Source organism: Pogona vitticeps, chromosome 5 (assembly GCF_051106095.1).
Source record: "Pogona vitticeps strain Pit_001003342236 chromosome 5, PviZW2.1, whole genome shotgun sequence".
NCBI classification, from domain to species: Eukaryota; Metazoa; Chordata; class Lepidosauria; order Squamata; family Agamidae; genus Pogona; species Pogona vitticeps.
Window position 1 is genome coordinate 113019145 of NC_135787.1, and position 27188 is coordinate 113046332.

The 27188-nt window shown below is 40.3% G+C and overlaps 1 long non-coding RNA gene across 1 annotated transcript in view; it reads left to right on the forward strand.

Moving 5' to 3' along the window:
• Positions 1–27188, forward strand: part of LOC144589506 (uncharacterized) — an 89502-nt gene that overhangs the window by 33228 nt on the left and 29086 nt on the right. The gene's annotated exons all lie outside the window — the stretch shown is intronic.

The window sequence follows — 27188 nt, forward strand, 5'->3', positions numbered from 1 at the left end:
CCAGTAGATCCACCCACTGCTTCTTGCAATACTGGAATACCCTGATCGTCACTTTCTGTCCAGCTAAAGGATGTGACACATTTGTTATTTTTCTAGGGATCAACAAGGGAGTGGCACTGGATTTTTCTGTTGGGGTTGTGAAAGAATGGGAAAAACAGGGAGCATGCATGCTGTTTACAGGGTCAGCCCTCCGATGAGGTGGAATGGATTGCTTGCCTCAAAGTGCGAGGATGGCAGATTGCATCATCCACTAGGAGTGATCACATTGCCTCTTTTGGGAAGGGCAGTTCTCCATGGGAAGGGCTGCCAGAGAAGAATCTTCTTCAAATATGTTTCCCATTTCAGGGGCTCTCCAGCCGAAGCCTGAATAAAGATAATCACAAGGAGGAAGGTCATGGATGGTGAAATCATCCATCCATGGTGAACAGATTGTGAAGGTGTCTGTGCCTGTTTAACCTTCTGACAAGGGGGTGGGGCAGCACATTGGCAGAAGCCCAGGAGAAAAAGGCTCTGCACTTCTCGAGTCTGAGATTTCTGAATTATCCTTTGTATTCTCTGATGGATAAACCATAAAATGTGGATGAATTTAAAGCATAATTAATTTTATTTTATTTACAAGATTTTTTAGCTGCGCTATTACCGATGGTCTCTGAGAGAAGGTAATCTTAACCTAATCATGACATAATCCACGAAGGCAGTCCGATTTCAGCAAATTCCATTAAGTCATTGTTCCGACAACTTCTTACTTCAGTTGTACATGGCTGTTCTACCTCCAGCCTGTGGCCAAGCCTCAGTCTCCTGAAAAATAATGGCACTACTCCTTTACAGAACTCCTTCAAGGAGGAAACATCCCTCAGCATGATTTCCTCAGGTCTCTCCAGTCGCACTGCTTCCACACTGCAGGATTGCCCACCAGTCTTCTTTGGCAGTTCTTTTTTCCCTAAAGCAGAGACCTTAACAAGAGTTTTTCTGTTGTCCTGGGAGAGTGTAGCACTGGAGACTTATGTGATATATTTTGTCCTTAAAAACTGTACTTTCTGCCTTTATTCTTCACCACTGTGCCTCTCCTTCTCAGAAGCTGCAGGTATCCCACTTAGGGACCCCTACATACATGTGGCTGTACTGATGGTTGGGCAATGGGTAAAACACTGGCCTTATTTTAGCTTTTCCTTCCATCATGGCAGATGAGAAACTTTACACCTTCCAAGCTTTCTTATAATCCACACCACCACACAGCTTTTCCAGAATACTTTCCTGTTCATGGGGATGGGGAACAGCTGAGGGTGGGGTGGGGTAAAATGGTTAGGTAGAGATGGTTGAAAAGCTCAGTGGTTTACTTATGTGGATGCAGAGCACTTCTAAGGATTGAAATATAAGAGGCGTAGGACCAAGAGCAAATAAACAATGCAGAGACTAGTGCTTGCCATTCACATTCACCATTATGGCTTTTTAGGAAAGTAGAAAGCATGTTGTCGTGGTCTTTCATTGAAAGAAATCTCAAAGAGGAATTCAAATCAGCTATATTTAAAAAATTCCAGCATCTCTGACTAGATCTTCCATGGCAAAAGTCAAGTTAAAGGAAATAGGTGAATGGATGGAATGATGGATAAATAGACTAACATGTATAAGGAACTTGTAAAGATGGCTTGTCCAGCAGAAAGATAAACGGGCCCATATCTTTCCTCCCTTCCTCAGCTCTTTATGGGTGCCCTGGTTTATCTTTGGCAATGACATCATCTTACATCATGCCATTCTATAGGAGTTATACTCTTTGCCCCCTTCCCACGAACCTACAGGTTACCATTGGGACAGCCATAAACAATTGAGCATCACTGCCATTCCATTACCTATGCCAGATGGACAGTCATTCAGATGGTGGAAATGTTCTCTCCAGTGACTCAGAAAAAAATTTCCCCAGTCAGCTCATTCACCATGTCATGTAGGACATTGTGCCATTTGAGTGTTCAAATGATTTTTCTATTCCAAAAGGGTCACAGGGAAGCTAACTGTGAAGCTATGAGAGCATAACTGAGAAATGTATAAGATCTTTGGATAGGTTAGATCATGAACATGAATGCAGGGATACAGGGGACAAACTGGTGGGAGGGCCAAGGGCTTTACAGCTCAACAGCCACAAGGCACAATCTGGAGAATTTAGTTAGTTACAACAGAACTTCCTTGCAATGCCAATGACATTTAGGATCACCATGTGTAAGGCCTAATTCTGTGACCCTCCATGGGACTTAGATATGAATTAGGCTTGACCGAGTTGCTGGCAGGCATGAAATCAAACTTTTCCTAAGGAAAGCAACAACTCTGCAAAGGGAGAAGAGAAGGAGGGAGCCAGCTGTCAGGGCTGGCTTGTCTACAGAGATGTCTAGATGCTCTGTGCAGAGAGCTCTGTGCTTCATTCTGGGAGAGAGAAGGAACTGAGAGACATTTAAAGGTGCTAAGGAGAGATTTGACTCAAACCTGTCTGATTCATGGTGTGGCGTTCACTTCTCGTGCCCCTGCCTGACGCTCCAAACACAGAGCACACAAAGGCAAACTAATACTCCTTTTTACCCGCCGCCACCAGTTGATCACTAAATCAACATTAATTATGGAAGGACGAAGATGAAGGTCCAAACTTCACTGTCTTTTAAATAAAACTTGTTTATTGAATACAGATGTTTGATTATTAATCATAGATAACTTCTACAGGTTTATTTATCATCAATCTCAACCTTCTATTTGTCATAACAGTTCTTATTCACTCTTCACTCTAATCACACTTCAGATCTCCCAAATACCACACACTATCTCTCCACTCTCTCTCTCACTCCGACTCTGACTCACTGACTCTAGCTGACTCTGCCTCTTTATTACATTTCTCTCGGCTCTGCCTCCTGGCAACATTAGCCTACAATATGAATATGCATGACTACTTTACATATTAAGGATGAATGCTACACATGGCTTGAGGCTTCCTTGGACTGGTGCTTGTGTCTACACTGAACCTTCAAACTAATCTCAGTTTGGGATGAGTCTTCACCTGACAGACAATATATGAGGGCTTATTTTGGTTTGTCTGTTTTGGTTGGACTTCCTCTTTGGCTCTTAATGGACACTTTGCCCTCTAGCTCAAGCTAACTGCCCTCTAGTCTATGCTCCCTTTTAGATCCAAACATTCTCAGAATCCTGGGGTTAACATGGCAACAGGAGCAAACATGGGCTGTAGTTCACTGGTATTGCTTTGAAAGCAGAAGGTCCCGGCTCCAATGTCTGACACATCTTGTTAAAGGAATACAGTAGAAGGATCTGTCTAGGGAAAAAAGAGCTCAGCATTTTTAGATAATGACTGACAGTCAGCAAAAATGGCACAGGGCAAAAACGACTGAGTTGTTTTGAAGTAAAACCACATAGTTGTCAGGCTGTTCTTGATCACAAAGACTTCAAGCGAGTTGATGGTTAACCAGTTGTGAAGAGTATGTGGTTGCTTCTAGAAGCCTTCTCCCACAGCCTCACATGGAGGGCTATGGCTCACTGGTAGAGCTTCATAGGTGGACTGTCCCAGCTCCAGTGTCAGGCATATCTTGTTAAAGGATAACAAAGATTAGTCCAAGGAAAAGAAAGCTGGGGACTTTTAGACAATGTCTGAGAGACAGCAAACATGGCACCAGGCAAAAAGGACCAAGGCTTCAACCCCAGGGAAGGCAGCTTTGAAACTGCGCTCAAGAGCAGTGCACAAGGGCCTTTTCCCTTTTGTTATGGGGGAGGGACAGATTATTATTAAACATTAGACAATCAGGTTCTGGGGAAAATATAGTAAAGACTGAAATAAAATAAAATAAATATTTTAAAATACCCCATTTAAAATACAGCATCTAGAAACTGCTATAATCAGAACTGGAGAAAGAGAAGAGGGTCACTTGGTATTCTGAAGAGGTTGAAGAATAAGAGGGAGGACAAGACTGTGGCAGGAATGAATAGAGGATTCAAGAGAGAAACAAAAGACCACAGCCATGCTTCAGAATATCATCCGGCTAAGGGAGATCCATAAGAGAGCAACTTGTCTTTGGTAAGGCTGAGCAGCATTTAATACTCATTTCTCCTACATACCACACACCCAAGATGCAGGCAAGAGAAGGCTTAGGACTTCCACAACAAAGCATCTCACCAGTGGAGGCCACTGTAACACCAGGAAGAACCCCTCAGAGTATAAGAAGAAGTACACAGTCTCAGGCCTCAGTTTGGCTGATGCCTCCAAATGTCAGTGTTTCCATTCAGCCAGGAGATTTCATAATCTACTTGACCCTAGTAACAACAGACTGACATGGAGTTTGTAAGAATCATGACCAGATGTCATTACCCTGCAGTGCAGTCCTTATTCCCTCCAGGGACAGGGAACTAGCCATCAGGCTTGGGCTTCTTTGTCTGTACCAATGGCCTTCCCCCATGCAAGGCTTCTGTGGCGTCCACCCTAAGTTATGCATTATTCATAAGTTGTATGTTAATGTGTTTGTGAGGTGGGGCCAAAGGGGATGCTGGGAGGTGGAGCCTGGGAGAGAAGAGTTCAGTCAGAGACAGAAGAGAGAGGATAGTTTTGGAGGTTGGAGAGAGGGAGAGTGCCCAGCGGCGGGATATGAAATAATCCAGTGAAGCCAAAGTTTAAAAATGAATTTTCTGGAGTCGTGGGTATCTTTTAGTCAAAGGTCTGTGGTAAAGAGGCAGGTGACCTGCTCAAGCTTTTGTGGAAAAGCTTAGTGGTGGGGCTTCTAGGAAGCTAGAGATCAAGGCGAGGGCTGAGGACAGACAAATGGAATTAAGACAAAGAGAAATGGAATTTCAAATACAGATGAAACAATTAGAATTAGCTTCTCAAAATAACGATAATAACAACAACTCTAGTGAGGAAAATCTCTCAAAAATCGACCTAAAGAAATTTCCCCAATATAAGAAAGGAGATCGCCCTGAATCTTTCCTGATTTCATTTGAGAGAGTGTGTTGGGCTTTGAGATTAAGGATGATGAAACGATGATAGTGCTGATATCACAAATAAGTGGAAATTTAGCTGAGCTTTTTTCTCAGATGCCTCTGGAGCAAGCTAGAGATTTTGAGGCCTATAGAAAAATGGTATATTCTAGATTTGGCATAAATGCAGAACACCTGAGGAGAAAATTTCGTTCCCTTACCGAAAAGCCGGAAAAATCTTATTTTCAGTTAGGGGCTAAATAGGTGCAATGTTTGGACAAACTGATGGAACGTGAAAATGTCACTTCTCTAGAGCAGATGAAAAATGTGTTTGGGTTAGAACAATTTTATTCTATTTTGCCAGGAGAATTGTGCTATTTAGTCAAAGACAAAAATTATAAAAATGTATTACAGGCATTTGAATATGCTGATTCCATTAGTGAGATTAGAGATCCTAAGGTTGCTGAAGTAAAATTTTACAGGCAGAACTGGGACAACAGTAAGAAACCCTTCAATAAAAATTACAACAGTAAAATGTCAGGGTAAGATGGCCAGCTTAGTACCTCACCTAAGTTGCCAGGGCCTAGTCCACAGAAGTGAATGAACCCTGAGGAAAAGTTTAACAGATCTCCTCATTGTGATTGAAAGACTTATAGACAGTGTTATAACTGTGACGAGTTTGGGCATATTCAATCAAATTGTATGAAGAACAATAAAAATAAAAATGGAAAAGATGATAGATCAAAACAGTTTACTGTATAAAACCAATAGAAGCCACTGAAGGAGGCTGTAACAATGGTTCTGTCTCCACGGCAACTAGCACGACAGAAAATTCTGATCTGCCACAAGCCAGAGTCATTCAGTGCTTCCTCATAAAGGTAGTTAATATTTTACTACAGAACCCTGGTGAGAAAATTCTTAATGGTAAGTCTTATGTGGGGGTTGTTGATATCTGTTCCCACATAACCCTGTGTCATTCTGACGTGGTTCCTAAAGAATAAATACTTCCAAATCAAACTGTTACAATCAAGGGAAAAAGTTCTACTCCAGTGATTTTACCTATGGTTAAAGTAAAGATAAACTATAGAGACTGGGTTGGAATTTCTGATTGAATTCGAGCACCTTGTTTAATCGGGTTAGATTTCTCAAAGCATGTGCAGAGTGCTTTTGTAGTAACACATTCCCAGGGACCGCAGTTAACAATCCCTGAGGGGAAAATGGTATCCCTAACCTCTGAATCAAACCTGGGTACATCCATAGATGTTCTGGAGAAGGAGCTGTCTACCCTTTCCCCAGCTGAGAATGTGAAGCCACAAGCCAGAAAGAAAGCAGGCTTCACCCGGAAAAGCCGAGCGGAGGAAATCCAGTAGACATCAGAATGTCAGGTAACTGTCGAGCATCGGAAGAGAGTGCAGACTTCAAAACCAATCTTTGTTGCACCGGACAACAACTGGGAGTTTATCGTGCAGCTCTATGTGTCAAGTGTGGGTCTGGGAGCCGTGCTGTGCCAAGCGGATGACAGCGGGAGTCTACACCCAGTGACTCTGATCAGCAGGAGATTCTGATCTGGTGAGAGACATTTGTCTGCCATCAAGAGGGCATGCCTCTCAATTGTTTAGATGCTGCAAAGACTGAAACTCTACATTTGGGGAAGGAAAATTGTCCTTTGCATGACCCTTTCCCTCTGGTGTGGCTACAAACTATGGAATCCACTAACAGTAAGCTTGCAAGATGGACATGGAACCTGCAAGACTTTGAATTTGTAATCCGCAACATAAAAGGGACTCAGAGCATGAATGCTGATACCTTGCCTCGAAGGCCAAATGACTAATAGGTGGATAAACAAAGTTTGTAATGTTTTATTAAATGATCTGTTTATGTATAGTTATGAAAAAGGATTAAAATGCAAAGTTGGATGGTGATGAACTGAGAGGTGTAGAATGATGGTAAAAATAATGATGAGTAGTCTTATTGATGTGGAGGTAATGTAAATTGTATTGATGTAAGTAGTGCAAGAGGTTGGTATGTCTATTAATGCAAAGGTGATGTAATGCAATAGGTATTAATGTGCTTAATGCAAATGTTTTAACTATATTGATTGCTTTTAATGTTAAAGTGGTAAGTTTGATTTGGTAAACATAATAATAGAGAGATAATGGTATTATAATGTATGCATAAGTATTGGTAAGTTATTGTTATACCTGCATGTACTTAGGTGTTTATGAGGACAAACTGCTAGGTTTCCCCTCCTAAACAAACATATTTAAGGGGAGAGGAATGTGGTATCCACCCTAAGTTATGCATTATTCATAAGTTGTATGTTAATGTGTTTGTGAGGTGGGGCCAAAGGGGATGCTGAGAGGTGGAGCCTGGGAGAGAAGAGTTCAGGCAGAGACAGAGAGGAGAGAGGATAGTTCTGGAGGTTGGAGAGAGGGAGAGTGTTGAAGGAGTGATTAGTCAGAGTGTGACCTGTATTGATTAGGATAGAGGAGATTAAAGTAAAATATTGAAGCTTTGTGTAACTTTAAGAATGTGCTTAAGAATTATTCCTGAAAACATGTGTAATCAATAAACCTGTTTCCGTTAAAAAGTCAGTACTGAATGGGCCTTAGTCTTTCATAAGAAATATAAGTTGATAAAGAGATCAACTGGTGGCAGCGTGTCAGAGGTTGTGTTGAGATACCTTTGTGAGCTCTGTGTTGGTGAGACAAGCAGGGGTCATAGGTTAAACGCCACAGCTTCCTCCAACTGCCATGGGACAAATGTATGTGTAGCTCCCTTCACAGCCAGTGCCCGGCTTACAGCAGGTACCTCTCTGTTCTCCTGATGAAGGCCAGAGTCATCAGCACACCTTCAAGGATGGGGCCATCCTCTACTTCTACAACCACACTTTGACTCCCATCCAACTGGGAGGAAGGGGTCCCAATGCCACCGGCATTAAGCAATGACATTGTTTCGGCTGTTAGGGAGGTTGAACCTCAAACCATCAGGGCATCTATTCCCATCAGTGGGCGTGCAACTGAGCCACAACTCACTCAGCAAAGATGCCTATATCCCATGACCATCACAGGAGAAACCATCAAGTGCACTCTCTGAGCCTGAACTGTTTGCCAAGGTGAAGAAAAGACCCCCCCCCCATCACCAAATGAACAGGAACCATGCAAGAAGGGTCTCAAGACAAACAGTCTAGAAGCTGTAAAAGATCTTGCCCCAAGCAATGTGTAGGCAGGAGTGGCCCATAAAAAGATGAAGATCTCAGTGCCGGCTGTGATGGGGCCAAAGAAAGTGGCCCAGCTTTTCCAAACCAAAGGCCCTCTAGACAAATCCTGAGGAACCAGACCTTGAGAAAAAACAGCCACAAACTCAAAGCCAAGGGAAGCAAAGGTGAGTGCCATTTACCTGGCTCCAGATGGGGAAAGAAAGAGATCAAGAAGGCAGCTGAGGAACTCGCCAAGGCAATATCTATAAGCTGTTTGCACCTCAAGAAAGAACACCAGTTCCCGTCCTCAGCCCTCCATGGCCAGAACAAACCAGTGGAGGTCCACCAACAACACCCAGTCATCCACAGTAGTTGTGCACCATCCCATGGAGCCCCCTGCATCCCTCCCCCATACAAAGGTGACACCTTCATCCCATGGAGAACACCACCTGATGATCTGGAAGTCTCAGTGCCGATCACAGAAGAGCAATGCCCCACCCAGGAGATGATGAAACATCAGGCTCAGAGAGAGCTGGAGGAGGCAGCCCACTGGACATTGGTGGGGCAAGAGAAGTACTTTGTGGAGTATGAAATAGAAATAAACATCTCCGTTGCCTATGGCTACCCCTGGCGTTATTAAAAAGCCAGCACCTTGTTCTGTGAAACAAGGGGGTATTTCTTAGGGAATTAGGATGTGTAATTAGTTTAAATATTTGTTTTTCAGATGATAGATAGTTAGTAGCCAGTAGATACAGGTAGATATAGGCATAGGTGTAGATATACTGTACAAGCAGATTTAAGATCACATATAGCTGTGTTGACCACTCAGGTTATGGGTTCAATATTTTTAGATATATTTTTATAGGAGAGATATTAATGAATGAATGACATTGAATAGACAAATACAGCCTTGATTACCTGTAGAGATTTAACTAAGTATGTTATATTATTCTTTTAAGAAAACAAGTCTCATTTATTTTTAGGCTATTTTAGGTCGTGTTTATATGTAGATACATGGATGTCTATATGTGAGCTTGTTCACTAGTACTAGAAAGGAATTAATTATTAGTCTATGATTTTTGCATACTTCTGTAATAGATAAGCTATTGGCCTATGTGGCAATTGTTGCCTTTTTGCATAAATTAACAAATGTCTTGTTAATCCTTCAACCTATCTTTCTGTGTATGTGAACGCAATAGCCTTGCACTGGAAAAAGTGTTTGTCTTCCCACTCCCTCACTGGAAGCACGAAGTCTTTTAGGAGTTAGAGAACCCTCAATAGGCTCTTTTGTTGTGGTGAGAGAGCCTGTGCTGAACTAGAGAGGAAAAAGTGGTGAGATTTCTTCACATCTCTAATTTAAAGAGCCTATGCATGTAACACAGAAATGGAGATGCTAAATTGTGATTTTAGTCACCCAAAGGAATGCCCTGGCATTTTAAATTTAATTGGCAGTGACACCAGAAATTCAGAAAATGGTTTGGTAAGATAATAACAAATGCCAGTTGCTCTAACAATCTAGAATCTTATAAGGAGCATGATATTTCTTCTAGGTCCTATAATATTTGGACCTCTCCTTAACTGATTTTTGAGCTACACTGCTTTAAATGTGTATCTAGAACTCAAAACGAAAAAGTAGAATTAGTTGCATTACTTTGTTCAACATGTCTTCTTTTCTTTTGCAATCCCTGAGCCAGAATCACCACCACACCCTTACTGGGGTAAGAAAAACAGCAAATCTGCCATTCCCTTTGGACTGAGAGAGAATAAATTTCATGATTTCATCACAAAACTCTCGCTCCTTCAGTGATCCTCTTGGAAATTATCTGCAAAACATATGCTGTATAACATCCATATTCAAATACTTCCTTTGTTTTATTACTTCCTTCTTTATTGCACATGTGGCCGAATCATGAAAAGTCTTCTGGCAGTTTGTTTACCATAAAATTTGATAATATTAAAAGCAGTAAGATACAAGGATAAATGGAAAACAAAGTACAATCTGCAGCACTACAAAATGAGAACAAAACCAGCAACAAAGAATAAAACTCATGCAAAAGATCTAATAGAGATATTCAACATGTTTTGACAATAATATGGAGTAGAACATGTGAGGGTGCAACAAACTTGTTCCCCTGGAATTCATTGAAATAATGAGAATGTTTTTGAGGTATATTCAATGGACTTGGTAGCTGGATACAACTGTTTATTTCACAACCATCTGCAGAGGGAATGGAAGCAATCTCCTGGCATTGTGAGTATTATGTGTTGTGGGTCCACATCTGACTTTTAGTGATCTTGGTAGGGTTTTCAAGGTGTGAGCTATTTAACAGGCAGTTTTATTAATGCTACCTCCCCCTTCCATGAGTTTCCACAGCCAAGTAAGGATGCAAACCCAGGTCTCCTGAGTCCTGGTCTGTCATTCTATCTACTACATCACACAGAGTGCCATCTTCTGACATTACACTGTTTGAAAGCCAACACAACCGAGCTCCTGCCCTCTTTTACAGTTGAGTAAAAGGATGGGGGCTGCTCACCTCTCATTGCATTAACTGCAAGACAGTTAGAAAGCAGGAAGACATCTCAGCTACTCAAGAGTCCCCAAAATATTTCAGATGGAAAATCTGTCATTCTTTTATGCTTTTTTTTTTAATGGTTTGCTTCCATGGATAGTCCTCACTTTTCTCCATGCACAAAAACAAGGATGTGGATTCTTACTCATTTTGTTGCCAGTGCCAGTGTGCTTAGCATGTGAATTGTATGGTATGCTGATTTATTTCACACAAACACCAGTGGTTGACTTGTGGCTTGAGGGCTGGCTACAGGCTTGCACAATTCGTTATCCAGATTGAAACTTCTTTTGCTGTTATCTCTCATAGGTGATGGGAGGTAAAAGTCCTGGGGAGATATTTGATGGAAGTGGCCTCTGATTTGCAACCTGAGAAATTCTTGCACAGAGCTTACATCTTAGTAAATGAACATAAATTTCAGTTGCGATGTGTATATTTGATACCGTGTTTTTCCGAAAATAGACAGGGTCTTATATTAATCTTTGCTTCAAAAAAAAATCATTAGGGCTTATTTTCAGGGGATGTTTTATTTCACAGTCATGTCATCTTCTGGTTGCTGCACAGTGGTGGACGGTGGGGTTACACTTAACTAGGGCTTATTTTTGGAGTAGGGCTTATATTAGGGGCATCCTGAAAAATCATACTAGGGCTTATTTTCAGGTTAGGTCTTATTTTTGGGAAAACAAGGTAGAAAAATGTCTTAAAGTATGGATAAGTTGTTAAAACCCGCAGTCCACATTTGAGCAATCCAAGATGTTTTCTTAGAAAAATCTTTTCTTTATCTGCTGCAAAGCTCAAGAAGAAAAACACTATGACATGGTCAAGGAAAAACATTGAGCAAATTTGGATAGAATCCATGAATGGAGCTTGGAAAGAGTCGGGTTATTGCTTTGTTTTTCAACAAAGCTCTCAGAAGCCCCCAGCCAGCACAGCCACTGACAACACTGGCAGCAAGATTCTAGGACCTTTCTTGTGGTCCAAGAAAGTAACTTTTCCAAATTCTGATGAGCTTGGCCAAACACCAAGATGGCATTCCAAGTGATAAACCTTTTTGTTTTCTCCATTTCTTCAACTTTTGAATACTTCACTTTTTGTTGTGTTAGTAGCCCATTTTGTCCCATATGAAAAATATACAATTTATATACAAATATACAAAAAGTATACAAATTACCTCAGTCACAGGAAGATAATAAATGTCTTGCCATTGATCTGTAGACATGGATGCTGCATTATTTTCCCCCTGGGGTGGATTAGTTTCACAAGAGGAGGAGGAGAACTATTTTGTATTGTTTCTTCAGGAGTTAGCTAGATAGTTAACTGGACAGTCTTAGCATCACCCTTTGATTTAGACAAGTTTTTCATTTGGAGCCTATGCTAGATATGCTCCCACCCACCAGCAATTTAAGAGTCTTTCTAGATCAGGCCAGAGGACTCTTTAATCTACTCTTCTGTTTAGCAAAATGGTAAATACTGTATATATGTACCTCTAGGAATCCCACTAACAGGTGAATTCAGTAGTCTTTTCATAGTATTGTCCCCTGACAGTTGGCATGGAGAGTCCTGTTACCTCCACTCATGGAGGGAATGTATAGACACTCTGACAAGTAGCCACTTAACAACCATATCTGACCTTTACAGATTCATCTAATCTAGAGACAAGGGTTATCTGTCTGTGACCAGAGCAGACAGGCAGTTGAAGCCGCCACTGCTGAGCAGACAGGCAGTGGAGAGAAGGCCTGTTCTGTGATTCATTGGCGTCTTCCTGGTGTCATGTATTTTTTTTCCAAGTACATTTTTATTAATTTTTCATTCAAATAATTACATAATAATATTTATATATGTATATTCATTCCTGGTGTCTTGTAATGAGACACTTTAGTAAATAACATACTTGAATATCCCCCATTTTAAAGATCTCATCCAGTAACATTATTTCTCCTTCAAGTGGTTCTCTCACAGTGCTGACTGAGCCATTGATGTGTCCTGTAAGAAACATGCCTCTGAGACTATAGCTCCACTAAGCACATCCGCATAGAGGGGTGATGGTGATTGTCTCGACCCAGATTTTCCAAGTGAAGTGGCTCCTCATTGCTTATATCAGATGCCACCTTTGGCTGAGGTGCAGAGCTGACTCCCTCCATGCACTTCCCCCCCCCCCAGTCAGCGCCTGAAACTCAGCCAAGCTGTTATGCTGATGCTGGGGGATGGCAGGGGTTGGGGTGAAGGGAGGAGAAAAAGAAGAAAGAAAACAAGAACAAGTTTATCATTCTGGAACGGTGACCTTTTTTCACTTGTTCAATGGTCCCTTAGACTGAGCCTTCAGTTTTTGCTTCAGAATGATGTAGCCCTCTCTGTCCTGAAGGAAATCATGTGAATTTGTCTCAATAGCATTAGATTCTTCTTTGTGATTTTGCAGCTTTTGTTGTGCTAAGGCACATGGCAAGCCTGGCTGGAGCTTGTGGAGCCACGGAGCTAGGGAGCTAAATCTAAAGGTTAACAACATTGGGGGATCAGTTAGTATGATTTCGTATGTATGGTGGCTTTAAAGCCTGGACACTCATGTTCTCTTTCCCAGCTGTTGCTAGGATTCACCGTCTCTACTTGTGTTGTTCCAAATGGCATGACGGGCCCAAGTGTAAGAACTCAACAGTTTCCCTGCATCCACCCCCCTCCCCTCCAGGCTTCTTGGTGTCCTGATATTGAACTCCTCGTGACACTTGTGGCTAGTTGGAGAATAGAGCACTAGCACCAGTGCCACATGAACCTTTTCCCTAGCTCCACAAAGTCTCAGGAAAACCTCACTTCACATCTCTTGCCCCTCCTGCCTTTGTGGTGTTACAAGGGCCTATCTCCTTCTTTCAGGTTTTGGCCCCGGAAATGGTGGGCTGCTGACCTGAAAACTCTAATAGTGAAGAACGTTGTGTACTGCAATATGTTTGGAGAGGCACCTGTTCCCCATTCCTGTTATACATGCACTGGATGCTTGAAGTGGACAGTAGTCCTTGACTCACCCCTCAGATTGTGTGAAGAAAACATTACATCCTCAAAATGAATCTTGACATGTTGAGATGGCATGACCACTGTTTTCATGGGTAGCAAGTTGCTCTGTTAATAAAATGAAAATCAAGTTTGTGAACAAGGTAAAACCACAATGTCACAAGATGAATCTTACCTCCTATGATGCTTGCAATCAGTTCGCACCTTCAGGTGAGATGTAGTAATTAGGGTTTCAGATTCGTCGTTTAGTCGTGTCCGACTCTTCGTGACCCCATGGACCAGAGCACGCCAGGCCCTCTTATCTTCCACTGCCTCCCAGAGTTGTATCAAATTCATTCTGGTAGCTTCGATGACATTGTCCAACCATCTCATCCTCTGTCGTCCCTTTCTCCTCTTGCCTTCACACTTTCCTAACATCAAGGTCTTTTCCAAGGAGTCTTCTCTTCTCATGAGATGGCCAAAGTACTGGAGCCTCAGCTTCGGGATCTGTCCTTCCAGTGAGCACTCAGGGTTGATTTCCTTTAGAACGTATAGGTTTGTTCTCCTTGCAGTCCAGGGGACTCTCAAGAGCCTCCTCCAACACCACAATTCAAAAGCATCAATTCTTCGATGGTCAGATTTCTTTATGGTACCAGTGGCTTTAGCCTGGTAATTATCTTTCAATCTAAGCAGTCTCCTCACAGAATATAAAATAAGAGGAGACAGAATCAGGCAGGCTGTTTTTGAACTGCTGGAAGAAAAGTGAGATAGATGTGTAATATAAACAGGAGCCCATACCCCCCCCCCAACTGGTCCGCATTCCCAAAAAGGTTGGGGACTACTGTTTTAAAGATCAGTTTTGTTGACTTTTCTTTTTTATTAAATTGATCAATTCTGAAATTCTGCTATGTCATTATATAAATGTAACCCCCCACCACACACATTATTTCACGGTTGTTACCCATGGCAACTAATAGGATAATGTAGTACATTCTTCTTGTAAATGTTAATCTCTTATCATAACAAAGATATCATTAAGGAGAAAAATGTCCTTAATAGCAAGTCTACAGGATGTGATCATAATTTTTAGAGATTAAGTGATACACAATGCCATTTAATTAAACAGTTTTAAAGATAATGGAACTGTTTTATTCAGGATTATCAAATGGAGGGGGGCAAGGGGAAGAAAATAGTGTACAATTATTTTAGTTCATTATGAATTCTTTACAAGCTAAAAACAAGGGTTGAAATTTAGTTGTTACATACATGAGAACCAGTATATTGAGGAAATTAACAGAAATGTAAGTGGTTATTTTAGCAGCTACGAGATGTGTGACAAATCTCTGACTGGATCAATCACATTTTGTCATCATAACCACAACTGGGGCAGGGACAGGTTCTAGAGCTTCCACTCTGAAATACTCAGAAAATTGACCCAAAATTTAACAGTGAAGGAGAGGTGGGTTTGAGGATGCCCTGTAAAGTTTTTGAGATAGAAAGGGTAAAAATTATTAATTCCTAAGTTTGATGTTTGACCAGAGATATCTAGCAGCTTATCAAGTATTGTCTGGATTTTTCCTTCATTCTTTGTTGAAGTAGAACTTTATTAGCTGAGTTTTCAATGTACAGGAAATAGCATTTTTAGGGATAGGTTTGTTGTGTTAGGTTGAGAGAAAGTCTTGTGCAGGCTTTGGCCTAATAGCAGTGTAACATGTTTGTAGTTATTATTAAAATATAATTTATTTGGGCCCATTCTATTCAATTGATCTAATCTGCAAGCACACTCAGTACTGTCTTAGGGAGGGAACAGGAAGGAGACACCATGGAGGCCAGTGAAAACCGTGCATTCAGTACAAGTTTTAGTCTAAACTTTAAAGTAGCTATTCAAGTTCTTGACCAAATCTGGGTTAGAGTTTAACACTCTGAATAAATTCTAACAAATTTTATTTATTTATTTATTTATTTATTTATTTATTTATTTATTTATTTATTTATTTATTTATTTATTTATTTATTTATATCGATCCGTCCGTCCGTCCATCCATCCATCCATCCCACCTTTCTCCTTAAAAAGAACTCAAGGTGGCTTACTTCATTAAAAAGACATGTAGAAGCTAAAAAATAGTTGATACACAAATATTAAAAAAGAATTAAACAAGTATACATTAAAAACAGTAATAGAATCAATACTAAAACACTATTTAAAACAACAGAGCACAACCATTCATTTAAAAACCTCTCTCAGACCACCAGTTATTAAGGGAAGGCCTTCCTGAAGAGAAAGGTCTTTGCCTGCTTGCAGAAAGACAACAAAGATGGGGCCAGCCTAGCTTCTTGTGGGAGGAAGTTACAGACCCTGGGAGCAGCAACAGAGAAGTGTCCCCACCTGTGTCCCCAAACAAACATTTGTGGGAGTGGTGGGACCAAGAGAAAGGCCTCCCCTGGTGATCTTAATGCCCAGGCAGGCTCATAGAGGGAGATGCAGTCTTTTAGATAGCTCGGACCCAGGCTATTTAGGGGCTTATAGGTTAAGACCAGCACTTTGAAATGAGACAGCCAGTGGAGCTGTTGTAGTAGGGGGCGGTGTGTGTCAAATGAGCTCTGAAACTCACAGATCAAAACACAGAGTAATTTTTTTTGCCTCTGTCTTCCGAAGTGTGTAAGTGTAAGTGGCTGATAGGAAAATGGGAATTGTTTAGATGGTCTGAGACTTAATAAGGAAAACTGTCACTTAGTCTTCCCTTTGTGACTCATGCAATAGTTAACAAAATTTGGTTATAATTACATGTACTAATTATCAAGCATGTATACTAGATTCAAGCTTGGTCCCCTAGAGTCAGAATTTGTGGCCCATATGCCAGCTATCAGGCTTTCAACCTGAGATCTTAAGAGAATGGGCTCCAGAACCCAAATTCTGGAATTCATTCTTATAAATCTGTACTTTCAGACAGAAGTTATTATTATTATTATTATTATTATTATTATTATTATTATTATTATTATTATTATTATTATTATTATTATTATTATTATTATTATTATTGTTGTTGTTGTTGTTGTTGTTGTTGTTGTTGTTGTTGTTGTTGTTGTTGTTGTTGTTGTTTTTAATCACATATATTATTAATCACATACATTGTAAAGTTGTGCTAGAATTCACACCTTAGCAATTCATGATATAATCTCTACAATGTGTCTACACATTTTGCAGTTCTTTCTGAAGATTTCTCTTCTGTGACATCACAAAGGTCTTCCTCTGTAATATTACAAGGCCCTGCCTCATTCTTAGGAACAGTGGATGAAGCCCTAGAACTTGTTGAGTAGCAGGAACTTAGACATCATCTGCCAACGCCTTTGGGGTCAGGGTTCCCTCTCAGTTTAGCTGCAGTCCTTCCAGTAAATGGGAGAGAAATCAATTTTCTTGATATATTGTTTAAAGCAATTCCTACTGTAGTCCAAAGCATTGGAAGGTACAGTAGTTTGATCTTGACTGGGAAATTAAGAGGCATTAGCTATCCAAAAGACCGGGTCCTTAATTGTTGATATGCAGCCTGCTGTTTGGACTGTCTTTCTAGAGTGGGGTCATTATGGGGGCTGACAGGACAAAAACCCTTACACTTCCAAATATACTAAATTTATGTTATATTGTAATGACTGCACAGATTAGTAGCCTCACTAAATTGAGTGGGATGTAAGTGTCATAAATAAATAAATAAATAAATAAATAAATAAATAAATAAATAAATAAATAAATAAATAAATAAATAAATAAACAAACAAACAAACAAACAAACAAACAAACAAAACACACACACACACACACACACACACACACACACACACACACACATACATACATACATACATACATACATACATACATACATACATACATACATACATACATAGCTGTCTGGGAAATGAATAACTGATACCCTGACAACGTTAGTTCCAGGAAATATTCATGTTGCTTATCTTTCTCTTCCTTGTGCACTTCTGCATTACTGTTATATTTAGGTGGAAAATATATTCTTGTTTCCCTAGAAGACTAGATGGTGGTGCCTGATTATAGATAGACAACATTTTGATTTAGGATGGAGAAGAAATTTATTATCAAGGACTCCCAGAAAGTTTGTGTTCCAGAATCTGTTGTGTATTGTTGCTATCTGGCAACAATGGGTGGGATCAATGAGACAAAACACATCTGGATCAGTTTAATAATTCCTTTAGTTATAATAGGGATGAAGGAGACAATGGAGCAAACCCATTTCATTTGTTTACACACATATGGGGCTGGGCCATTCATAGTGTAAATAATACTTCAGCCAACATATTTCACATACTATGTATTTTTTTAAAAAAAGAGTCCTAGATCAAAAGAGAAGCTGCACTGTCAAAAATGAGAGAGTAGTGTGTATAAAAAGAGTCACATTAGGAAAAAATTAAGCTGCCTTTTGGTCACGCTGAACAAGGCACAATGCTAGTTTCTTGCAAATATCCATCCACTAAAGGGGTAGAATCTTATCCAGCTGTATCTGTGTCATGCTTACAATGTGTGCATTTCAAAGGCAAACAATAACAATGCAATCAGTTTAGGTAGACTACTATTCTTTGAGGATATAATTTTATTTTTGTGATTTCCCCTCTGTTAAATTACCAAGCAAATTTGATTTTCTCCTACATTATTCAAAAGCAGTCATGGTACTGTTAGGTAATTTTAGACTCTGGACTTCATTGTCTTACACAGTCCTCATCTCCTTTTAAAAGACAATGTGTATGACTGCATTTACTTCCAAATGGACAGCATTTGGGGTCCCTCCTGTACCTTCTGCTGAATGGGACCCTGGTCTGCTGCCGTCAAAGTCCTGCCCTGATGGTGTTACTGAAAAGCACCTGTGACAGACAGGTCAGGAACCACTCCTGTCCATCACAATGGAACCCTGATTCAGGAGCCAATGGCTGTACAGAAAAGGTGGGACTAGGGATATATAAGAGAATGGATGACAGTTAAAGAGCAGTTAGGCAGTTAGTTAGAGAGGATTTCAGTTAGAGTTAGGGATGAGTTAAGGATATGAGTTGGAGAAAAGCAAGCAGTTTAGGCAGTTAGGACCAGTCTTGTGTTAGAGAAGAATAGGGAGATAAGGAACAAGGTAAGAAATGAATAAATACCTTGAGTAACATGATTATACATAAGCACATATAAATGTTATCAGAGCACAGTTGATTAAATGAATAAAATAAGACCATTCATGATTAACTTTATATGATTTAATTATGAACACTTAAATAAACATGGTTTTATTGAATAACACTGATTTAAGAGTCATATTTGATGTAGTGAGGAGTGACTCCTTTGGTGGCAGCGGAAAGGGTTGAAAAGTAAATGTCTTAACCAAAAGTGAACCTGGGTTGGGTGGAAGAATACAGGGGAATTAAGGGTGCATGACAGCAACCATCTGTGATTATGTCTTCTAGCAGTTTAGAAACATCTGAGTCAGTCTCTCAATATCCTTTTGTCTGATGAGATCCTCACACCTATTCTGTAAAGCAGGAGTCCCCAACCCCTGGTCCACGCCCCGTTGCTGGTTCATGGGCTTCCTGGAACTGGGCCATGGAGACAGATCTCTGCCCCCCCCCGCACACATGCATGGTGGGCGTATTGTGCTTGCAGCGGAGCATGTCGCACTCGCGGGTGGGTGTGTCGTGCTTGCAGGTAGGCACATCCTGCTCATGCGCACAAGTGCAACACGCCCACCCGCATGCTACATGCCCACCCACAAGCACAACACGCCCCTACACAAGTGCGACATACCCACCTATGAGCGCAACACACGCACCCACAGACGCGACATGCCCCTCTACAAGCATGCCCCCATCCGCCCACACATGGAGCCCCTCCAACTGGTCCGCATGGTTTCTAAAGGGCATAGTTTCTGAGCCTGATCAACTGTTACTTAATTCCAAGAATTCTTTCTTGTAGTCAAAGAGTAAGCTTTGACTTCATTAATTTCTTCATGTAAATGTTTCTGTCCCATTCCACACGCCATTCTCCCTTTAATATAAATAAAAGTGAATAAATGAAAGAGGTTCTATGGTTGAAGCAGCCTCATGGCACAGTGGTTAAACTGCAGCGTTGCAGTGAAGACTCTGCTCAGGGACTGAGTTCAATCCTGAGCTCAGGTAAGGTTGACTCAACCCTCATCCTTTTGAGGTTGGTAAATTGAATACCCAGCTCTTTGGGATGGGCAGAGCAATGTGTAGCCTGCATAATTAAATTGTAAAAGTACTCTTACCAAAGCAAAGAGTGTTTTAAGCACCACAGGGTAGTATATAAGCAGCACGCTTTGCTTTGCTTTGTTGTGAAAACATGCCCTGTAACTATAACTGTAATTTTATATGGAGTGAAGGTACATGTTTGTTAAGTTACCATCAAGGTGTAGTGTAGTTCTTTCTTCATTACACAAACAAGCAACAACCCAGATTTTGCAGAGTTCTTGATTGTGTGTAAAGTTTACATAAAACCAAATATTACTCCGTTTCCACCATTTAGTGAAAACACGCCTTGTAACTATAACTGTAATTTTACATGGAGTGAAGGTACTTCTTTGTTAAGTTACCACCACAATGTAACGTAGTTGTATCTTCATTACACACAAAAAAGGAGTCAATTGCAAGTAGCTCATTATTTGCAGCTGGTCACTTCAAGCACAGAAAAGAACCCGGTTTCTACTGACTTCTATCAGTTCTTCACTTTCAAAATGTTCATTTGCTTCCTGGTAACAATGTTTCTTGCAGTGAATCCCAACAATATAGTGCTGGTTATTTGCAGTGTTTCTTATAATATAACCTCAAGTGCAATCTTCATTTTCCCTTTTCCCTAAATGCCCTGGTGTTTTTAACTGGGCCACACAGAGATAGCATGGCCTCATGCACTTCACAGAGGAGAATCTTGTGTTTGAAGAGCTGTCAGGAGACTGTCCTCTTTGATGACATCTTTTATTAAGCAGGGTCTGTTCAAAGGGCTGTGAAGTGCAGGTCTGGTTTAAAGATAAAGAAGCTGAAGAGAGAGCAAAGGCCTTGATCTTGTCCATCAGTTCTTTGCACCTGGGCAATATATGGAGCATGCACTGAAGTCGCTTGATCACATATTCTTTCCCATTACTCAGTGACCTACTGTATATAGTTTGCACCAATGATTCCTATCACAGAGATAGAATAAATATGAAATTTAGATATCCCCCCCCCCTTTTTTAGGCTAAAGAAGTATATATATTTCATTGTCTGTTTTGGTCATGCTTTCCCTCATTCTTTGGTGGTAGTGGAACTTGCTAAATAGTAAGAAATGTTAGTCTACAAAACACTAGAACCTGAGGTACATAACATATTTCAAGCGAATCACTTCATCTTTGCACTCCTTCTGCCTTTTGGCCCTTTTTAGAAAGCGCTGGGATTTCAAAATATTTTCTGGAGCCATTTTCTGTTGCTCAGTTCATCTTCACTATGGGGACTATCTGTTGGCTCCCTGCATTTTTGGCAGAGTGATTTAACATGAAGATTCAGAATCCCACTTCAATATTTTGAAGAACTGCTTTGTGGACGAATGCACCTTCTCAGTTTTCTTCATTGATAGCATATGAAATATATTTGTGTTGGATTTACTGTCTCTGTCTATGCCAGTACTGTGGGTTCGAAACACGTACATAGCAAAGTTGTACTAACCTATGGAACAATGATTAATACTGCTTCCAAGTCTTAATTTTTCCTGACTAATGTTTGATCAGTTTTCTTTATCTTCAGCATCAGTTGCTGCTTTCTCTCCTTTATTTATGGACGAACACCCTTCCCCACCCATGAACAAAACAAAGCAACACTCGAAAGGAATAAAATGTTGAGTCAAGAGGCGTAAGTGGTCCGTAAGCTGCACAAGACCTCAGCAGCATTGTAAGTCTGTGGTGGGCTTCAGCTTTCATTATCCTTGTACATTCTTGTCCATAAAATCTCACTGTGTTTGTGTGCTGCTGCTACTTAGATCATAGCTGAAGTGTATCATGTTTACTTTTGTATTTCTCCTTGAAGCAGAATAAGCAAAACTCATTGCAAACTAGTCCCCCTGCCCCACCGTCTTTCATAAATGTATGGCGTGTAGGTTATGCCTGAGTGGACTTTCCATAGATTAGAACGGATGGTATTTGTTGTTTGAAAAACCAATAGTTACAGATTCAAGACCCTCCCCAAAGAGTAATTAACATCTTAGCTAGTGCTTCAAAAAGTAGCTATAATATCCCTTCCTAGTTACTATTACAAAAACACACACATGCAAATATTGCAAGCCATTGCCTGGTGGTACAAAACACATCATTGTAGTCAGGCCACACAAGCCCTGTAATAATAAAGGTAACTAACTTCATTTACAGCTCTACCCCTTAAAAAGGTGTTGAAGTTATCCCTTGCTCCAGCAAGCTTTTCTGAATGTTCAGGGGAAACACTAAAAAGGCCTGTGGAACTTTGAGACAAGTGGGAGGGCAGAAGGAAAGTCCAGTTCTTCTTGTGACAGCAGCTTTGGCTTTGGTAGCACGCCGATCACATAGCAACATTCGAGGAATATACAGTATGCAGTTATATAGCAGCCAGGATCCTATCCCTGATTTGTGCTTACAAATGGCAAACCAGATATTGGTGAAAATCCTGTAGCTTAGTGTAATAAATCACATTGATTCAAAAGGGCCTATTCTAACTTTAACTTACCTAAGCATAATAAGTTACAATTATAGTACGCCTATTTGAAAATTATGGAGAAGATGATTTCCTAAATCCCCATTGATTCAATGAGCCTACTCTAATGTGATTTACTCTACTTAGCAACAGAATTTTGGCCGTTGTAGCAAATTGTGTCCCATTAATGAAGTACTAATTCCATTACTGGGTGTGTACCCAATCCTGTGGTTGGACACATGCTTAGCAACAAAGTTAGCACATCATTAAATAAGCAGCAATTTGGCACTCAGACGTATGTGATTTCCTTTATGCAAACACAAATTGGCAATATTCTGGCCAGTAATGCCTTTTGCATGCTGAAAAATGACCAAACTGCTATTTGCAATATTGATGCATTTGGGTGGCTGTTAGCTATGATAACGGTAATTACCCAGAAGGCAACAATAAGTCTCACCTGTCATGTAAATAAAATGCTGTCTGAAAGGCCCAGCAGGTTCCTTATCAGTGAAAGATAAAACAAGGCCCCTTACCCTTCCTGACGTGACTGCTCCTGGAACTACTCTAAGTATTTGTGAAGTCTTCTGCCCATGTGATATACAGGGGACAATTTACTCATTCTTCTTCCTTTTTTTACATTATTAAAGGAAAATAGCAAATAACAAAACTAACATAAAGTACATGTTCATACACAATACAAATTAAACCTTCCCTACTTGTGCCACCTTCAACCTTGGGACTAGGTAACCAAAGGTATCGTTTTAGAACTTTTCACCCCATTCCACTCCAAAAATATATAGATTTTCTGCTGGCCAATAACCTTTCTCTTTCAAAAAGACATACTCCAAATATAAATCCCGTACATCTTTGAAATCATTAGACTTTGTCATTCCCCTTCTTATTTTCATTTTTCATTGGTTGCTAGGCTCCATATTTCTTTATACCGGTCTTCAAGATTCATTTGTTTGTCACTTTTCCAGTTCTTTGTAAATATTAATCTCGCTACTGTGACCATTATGACAAATAACTCTTTCTGTCCTTTTTTAAGATGGTCACTCTTAATAATATTTAGGAGGACAATTTACTCATTTTTCGGAAGGAGAAGAAGGATCTGAAGGATTCACATTTGCATTGTTGTTGCCCATTCATTTAAATGCACAGATGCAAACCTGGGGACATTTACTATCATTTCAACAATATGTTAATGCATTGCGCCAAAGTGGGGGAAAACAATGGCCAGGTGACCTGCATGCCTCTTGAGTGTGCTGCCCCAGTGCTTGGGATGTCCAACTACAAGGTCCTCTTCTTTCTAATCATTCAAGAGTCTTCCAAGTAGAGGATAGCATCAAACAGAGGACAGTCCTTCAAACAGAACACATATCCTCAGTAGGACAAATGATCATTAGGGGACTGAAATAATATTATCAATATTATTAAGACATTTTTAAAAATGATTAGCCATGTACCAGTATGATTTCCAGGCACCTCCCTGGGTTAGTACAGAAGCTGATACTTGCCAATACTGAACTGCTATCCCAGTTCACCTCTGTTGCAGAATTTCGGTAATTACAGTGCAAGAATCCTGGTCTCCCCCCCCCCCCGAAACTGAGAAGCAGCTACTTAGTTTCTAAATCTGCATAAAAAGCTTGCAGTCCTGGCCATGTGATTGTGCATCTGTCAGATTGAGACCTGGGATGGGTGGAGAGCACTTGGCCAGAGACTGGGAACTGATCTTGGAAAAATCATTCTTGGAAAACTGAACACTTTTTCAGAAGTTTTCCATTTCAATATGACTCTGGTTTCCTTGATTTCAATTTGGACAAGAAGACTCTGCACTCTCGTAAAATCCCACCAGTGATGCATTATACCTAAGCATGTATACTACAGGAATGCTTTTCATTGCATTTCAGAGAAATGTGGCAAAATGGGCTTCAAACTGATGGCCAGCTATGATCAGATTTGAGAAGAGAGACCCTAAAGGAAGATTAAACAAACATGGCATATGAGAAAAGCATCTCCAGTTGCTTTCCTCATTCTATCTGACATCCAAAATTTTTATTCTATTTAATATGCTGATAAACTGGAAAATCTATATTGAGTAAAGATGTGTGCATTGTTCAATAAGACTTTTATATATGGGACAGACAGCAGTGAATCTCCCCCTTTTTGCCTAATGTGTCCCTGCCTTTTCATTCTTCACATTCGTAAGAAGAATTAAATTCAGCTGCAATGAGCTGTTATTCCAGCACCCTTAGGCCATTAAAAAGCTCACTAAATCTTAACAATATATCAAGAATTGACTACTCATATTAATAGTTTGCAAGAGGAATGCAAAATCTTTGATTCTCCTTTAATGCAATACAGATGTCAGCCCAGATGCCTCATTCATTTTGAAGGCACATGTGCTTCTTCACATTAAGCAATTTCATACACATATATTATGAACATGACAGTAGTTGCTCAGTGCAGAATTTGGACCAGTGAGTTTTTAGTCGGCATGACTTTTCAGCAAATTGGACTCTTCCGTGCATTTTTTCCATCATTTGTTAACGAAGTGGAATCTAGAGCTGATATGCCCAAATCCACTTATCAGTTTCCAAGCAGGTATCTGTGAACAGATAATAAAGCATTCAGCTCCTTTTTAAAAGGCTTACTCAACAGATATTGCTTTATTCTATGGAAGGAAATTGACTTTAAAAGCACAGCAAGAATGAATGTGGGAATCAAGACTGAAAGGTAGGAGCTACTTTGTTCAATGAAACCCTTGCCATATTTCCACTCATTTCACATACATTAAGGAGATTAAGGAGAGAAATGCAGGAAAAAATTCCTATTTTTATGTTCTGGCACTGTATGTAAGGTATATGAAGAGGAAGGTGTACTTTCCTTAATTTGGAATAAGCTTCCAAAAATTTAGTGGGATAGATTTTCCAAACACATTTCCACTGCAAGTTTTGTTGTACTTATGTGGTTATCAAGTCACTTCCAACTGATGGTGAAGCTATGAATTACTGACTTCTAGAAGGTCCTATTATTAATATCTCTGCTCAGGTCCCGCAGACTCATGGCTGTGGATTCTGATACTGAATCAATCCACCTGAAATGTGGTGTTCCACTTTTCCTGGTGCCTTCAACTTTCTCTAAAATTATTGTCTTGTCAAATCAGTCTTATCATCACATGATGTGCCCAAAGTACATCATACCTGGTTTAGGGTCCTCCCCCCTTCTAGGCATAGTTCAGACTTGCTTTACTGTAGACCCCACCTATTTGTCTTTGTGATGGTCCCTGGTATCTGTAAAGCTCTACTCCAACACCATAATTTGAATAAATCTATATTTTTTTCTGTCCACCTTCCACATCCATATATAATTATTAGAAATATCATAGCATGCCTTGGTCTTGATCTTGAGTGAAATACCCTTATATGTCCTTTCTAGTTCTTTGTGGCAACCTTTCAAAGTCTCTGTTTCTTCTATTTTCTTGGCTGGAATCTCCATTTGGATTGATGAGGGGACCAGGATATAAAACATCTTTAATGGCAGCCCTTAATGCTCTCCTAAAAGCCAGAGAGAAATAGCTGCCAATTAGGGGTGACTTCTAAGTATCGGGAAGGATACTTCTCAAGCTGGTTTGGGGGTTCTGAGAGAAGCTACAGATTTTTGATAGGACTAGTAATATTTCACAGAGGAAGCTGTACATCCCGTCCTCTATTGATGGCACATATGAGTACCAGGTTCCTTACTAGAGTTTCTGCAGTATGCACAATCCTCTCCCTAGTGTTCTTTCCCTTGGAGAAGAAAAGGAAACATGCAGACATGCATGTGCACGCAGAGAGAGGTAGTAGTAGAAGATGTCTATAAGGACTAATGCAAAACCATTCTTATTCTTTTGTCTCCTCTTGTTAAGAATGCCACAAAATGCCTTACCCTCTTGTGGGTGGGGGTGGGTGGGGATAATGTAGCCATTTCCTAGGTGCACACGCAGGACAAGCAAGACATGACATCCCTAATATTTAATTATCTCATTACTTCAATTACTTCAGCTGGTCATTCTCTGTGTGATCAAATGAATGCGTTGGGAAAGAAGGGGAGAGATTGGCAAGCTAGCAATTAATGCCATCTATGGGTTCTTCCTTTTGCAGTGACACCAATGAAATCAACCTTCCCTTTGTGTCAGGCTTTGGAGAAGAGAAAGCTGTGGGAGGCTACCTGCTACTGTTTTCCTTCTCCAGCATGAAGTAATAGAAGTCTATCTCCTCCACTAACTTCCTCTGTTTACCTTCCCATAGAAAACAAACATAAACAAAAAAATAAACCCAGGACAGGAATCAATTTGAGGGGTCTTTCAAAATTGCTTTCTTGGGTTGGGACCTCACTTGATAGAGTGCCAGAAAAGGAAAAGTCAGGTGCCTTGTTCATTTGGATCCCAAAGCAAGGAATGAAAGCTGAAGTGAATCTCAGTCTGTTGCCTGGAGGTCAAACTATACAAGATGCCAGCTTTGCAAGTAGAAGTGGGTAGACGTCTCCCTCAAGAGATACAATTCTTTCAAAACTCCATGCCTGAACAATCAGACTTGCAGAGGATGCCTATGTTTACCTCCTGATGACCAACTACAAAACAAATGTTGATTTGCAACATGCAGAGAGGAATCTATTCTTTTTTAAGCAGTCTGTATGAGTAAGGAGGCAGTTTTTGATGAAGAATAATCCAGGGTTCAACAGCGTAGTTACACTGAAAAAACTCGTAAATCCTGTGTATGACAGTAAGAGATCCTCTGATGCAG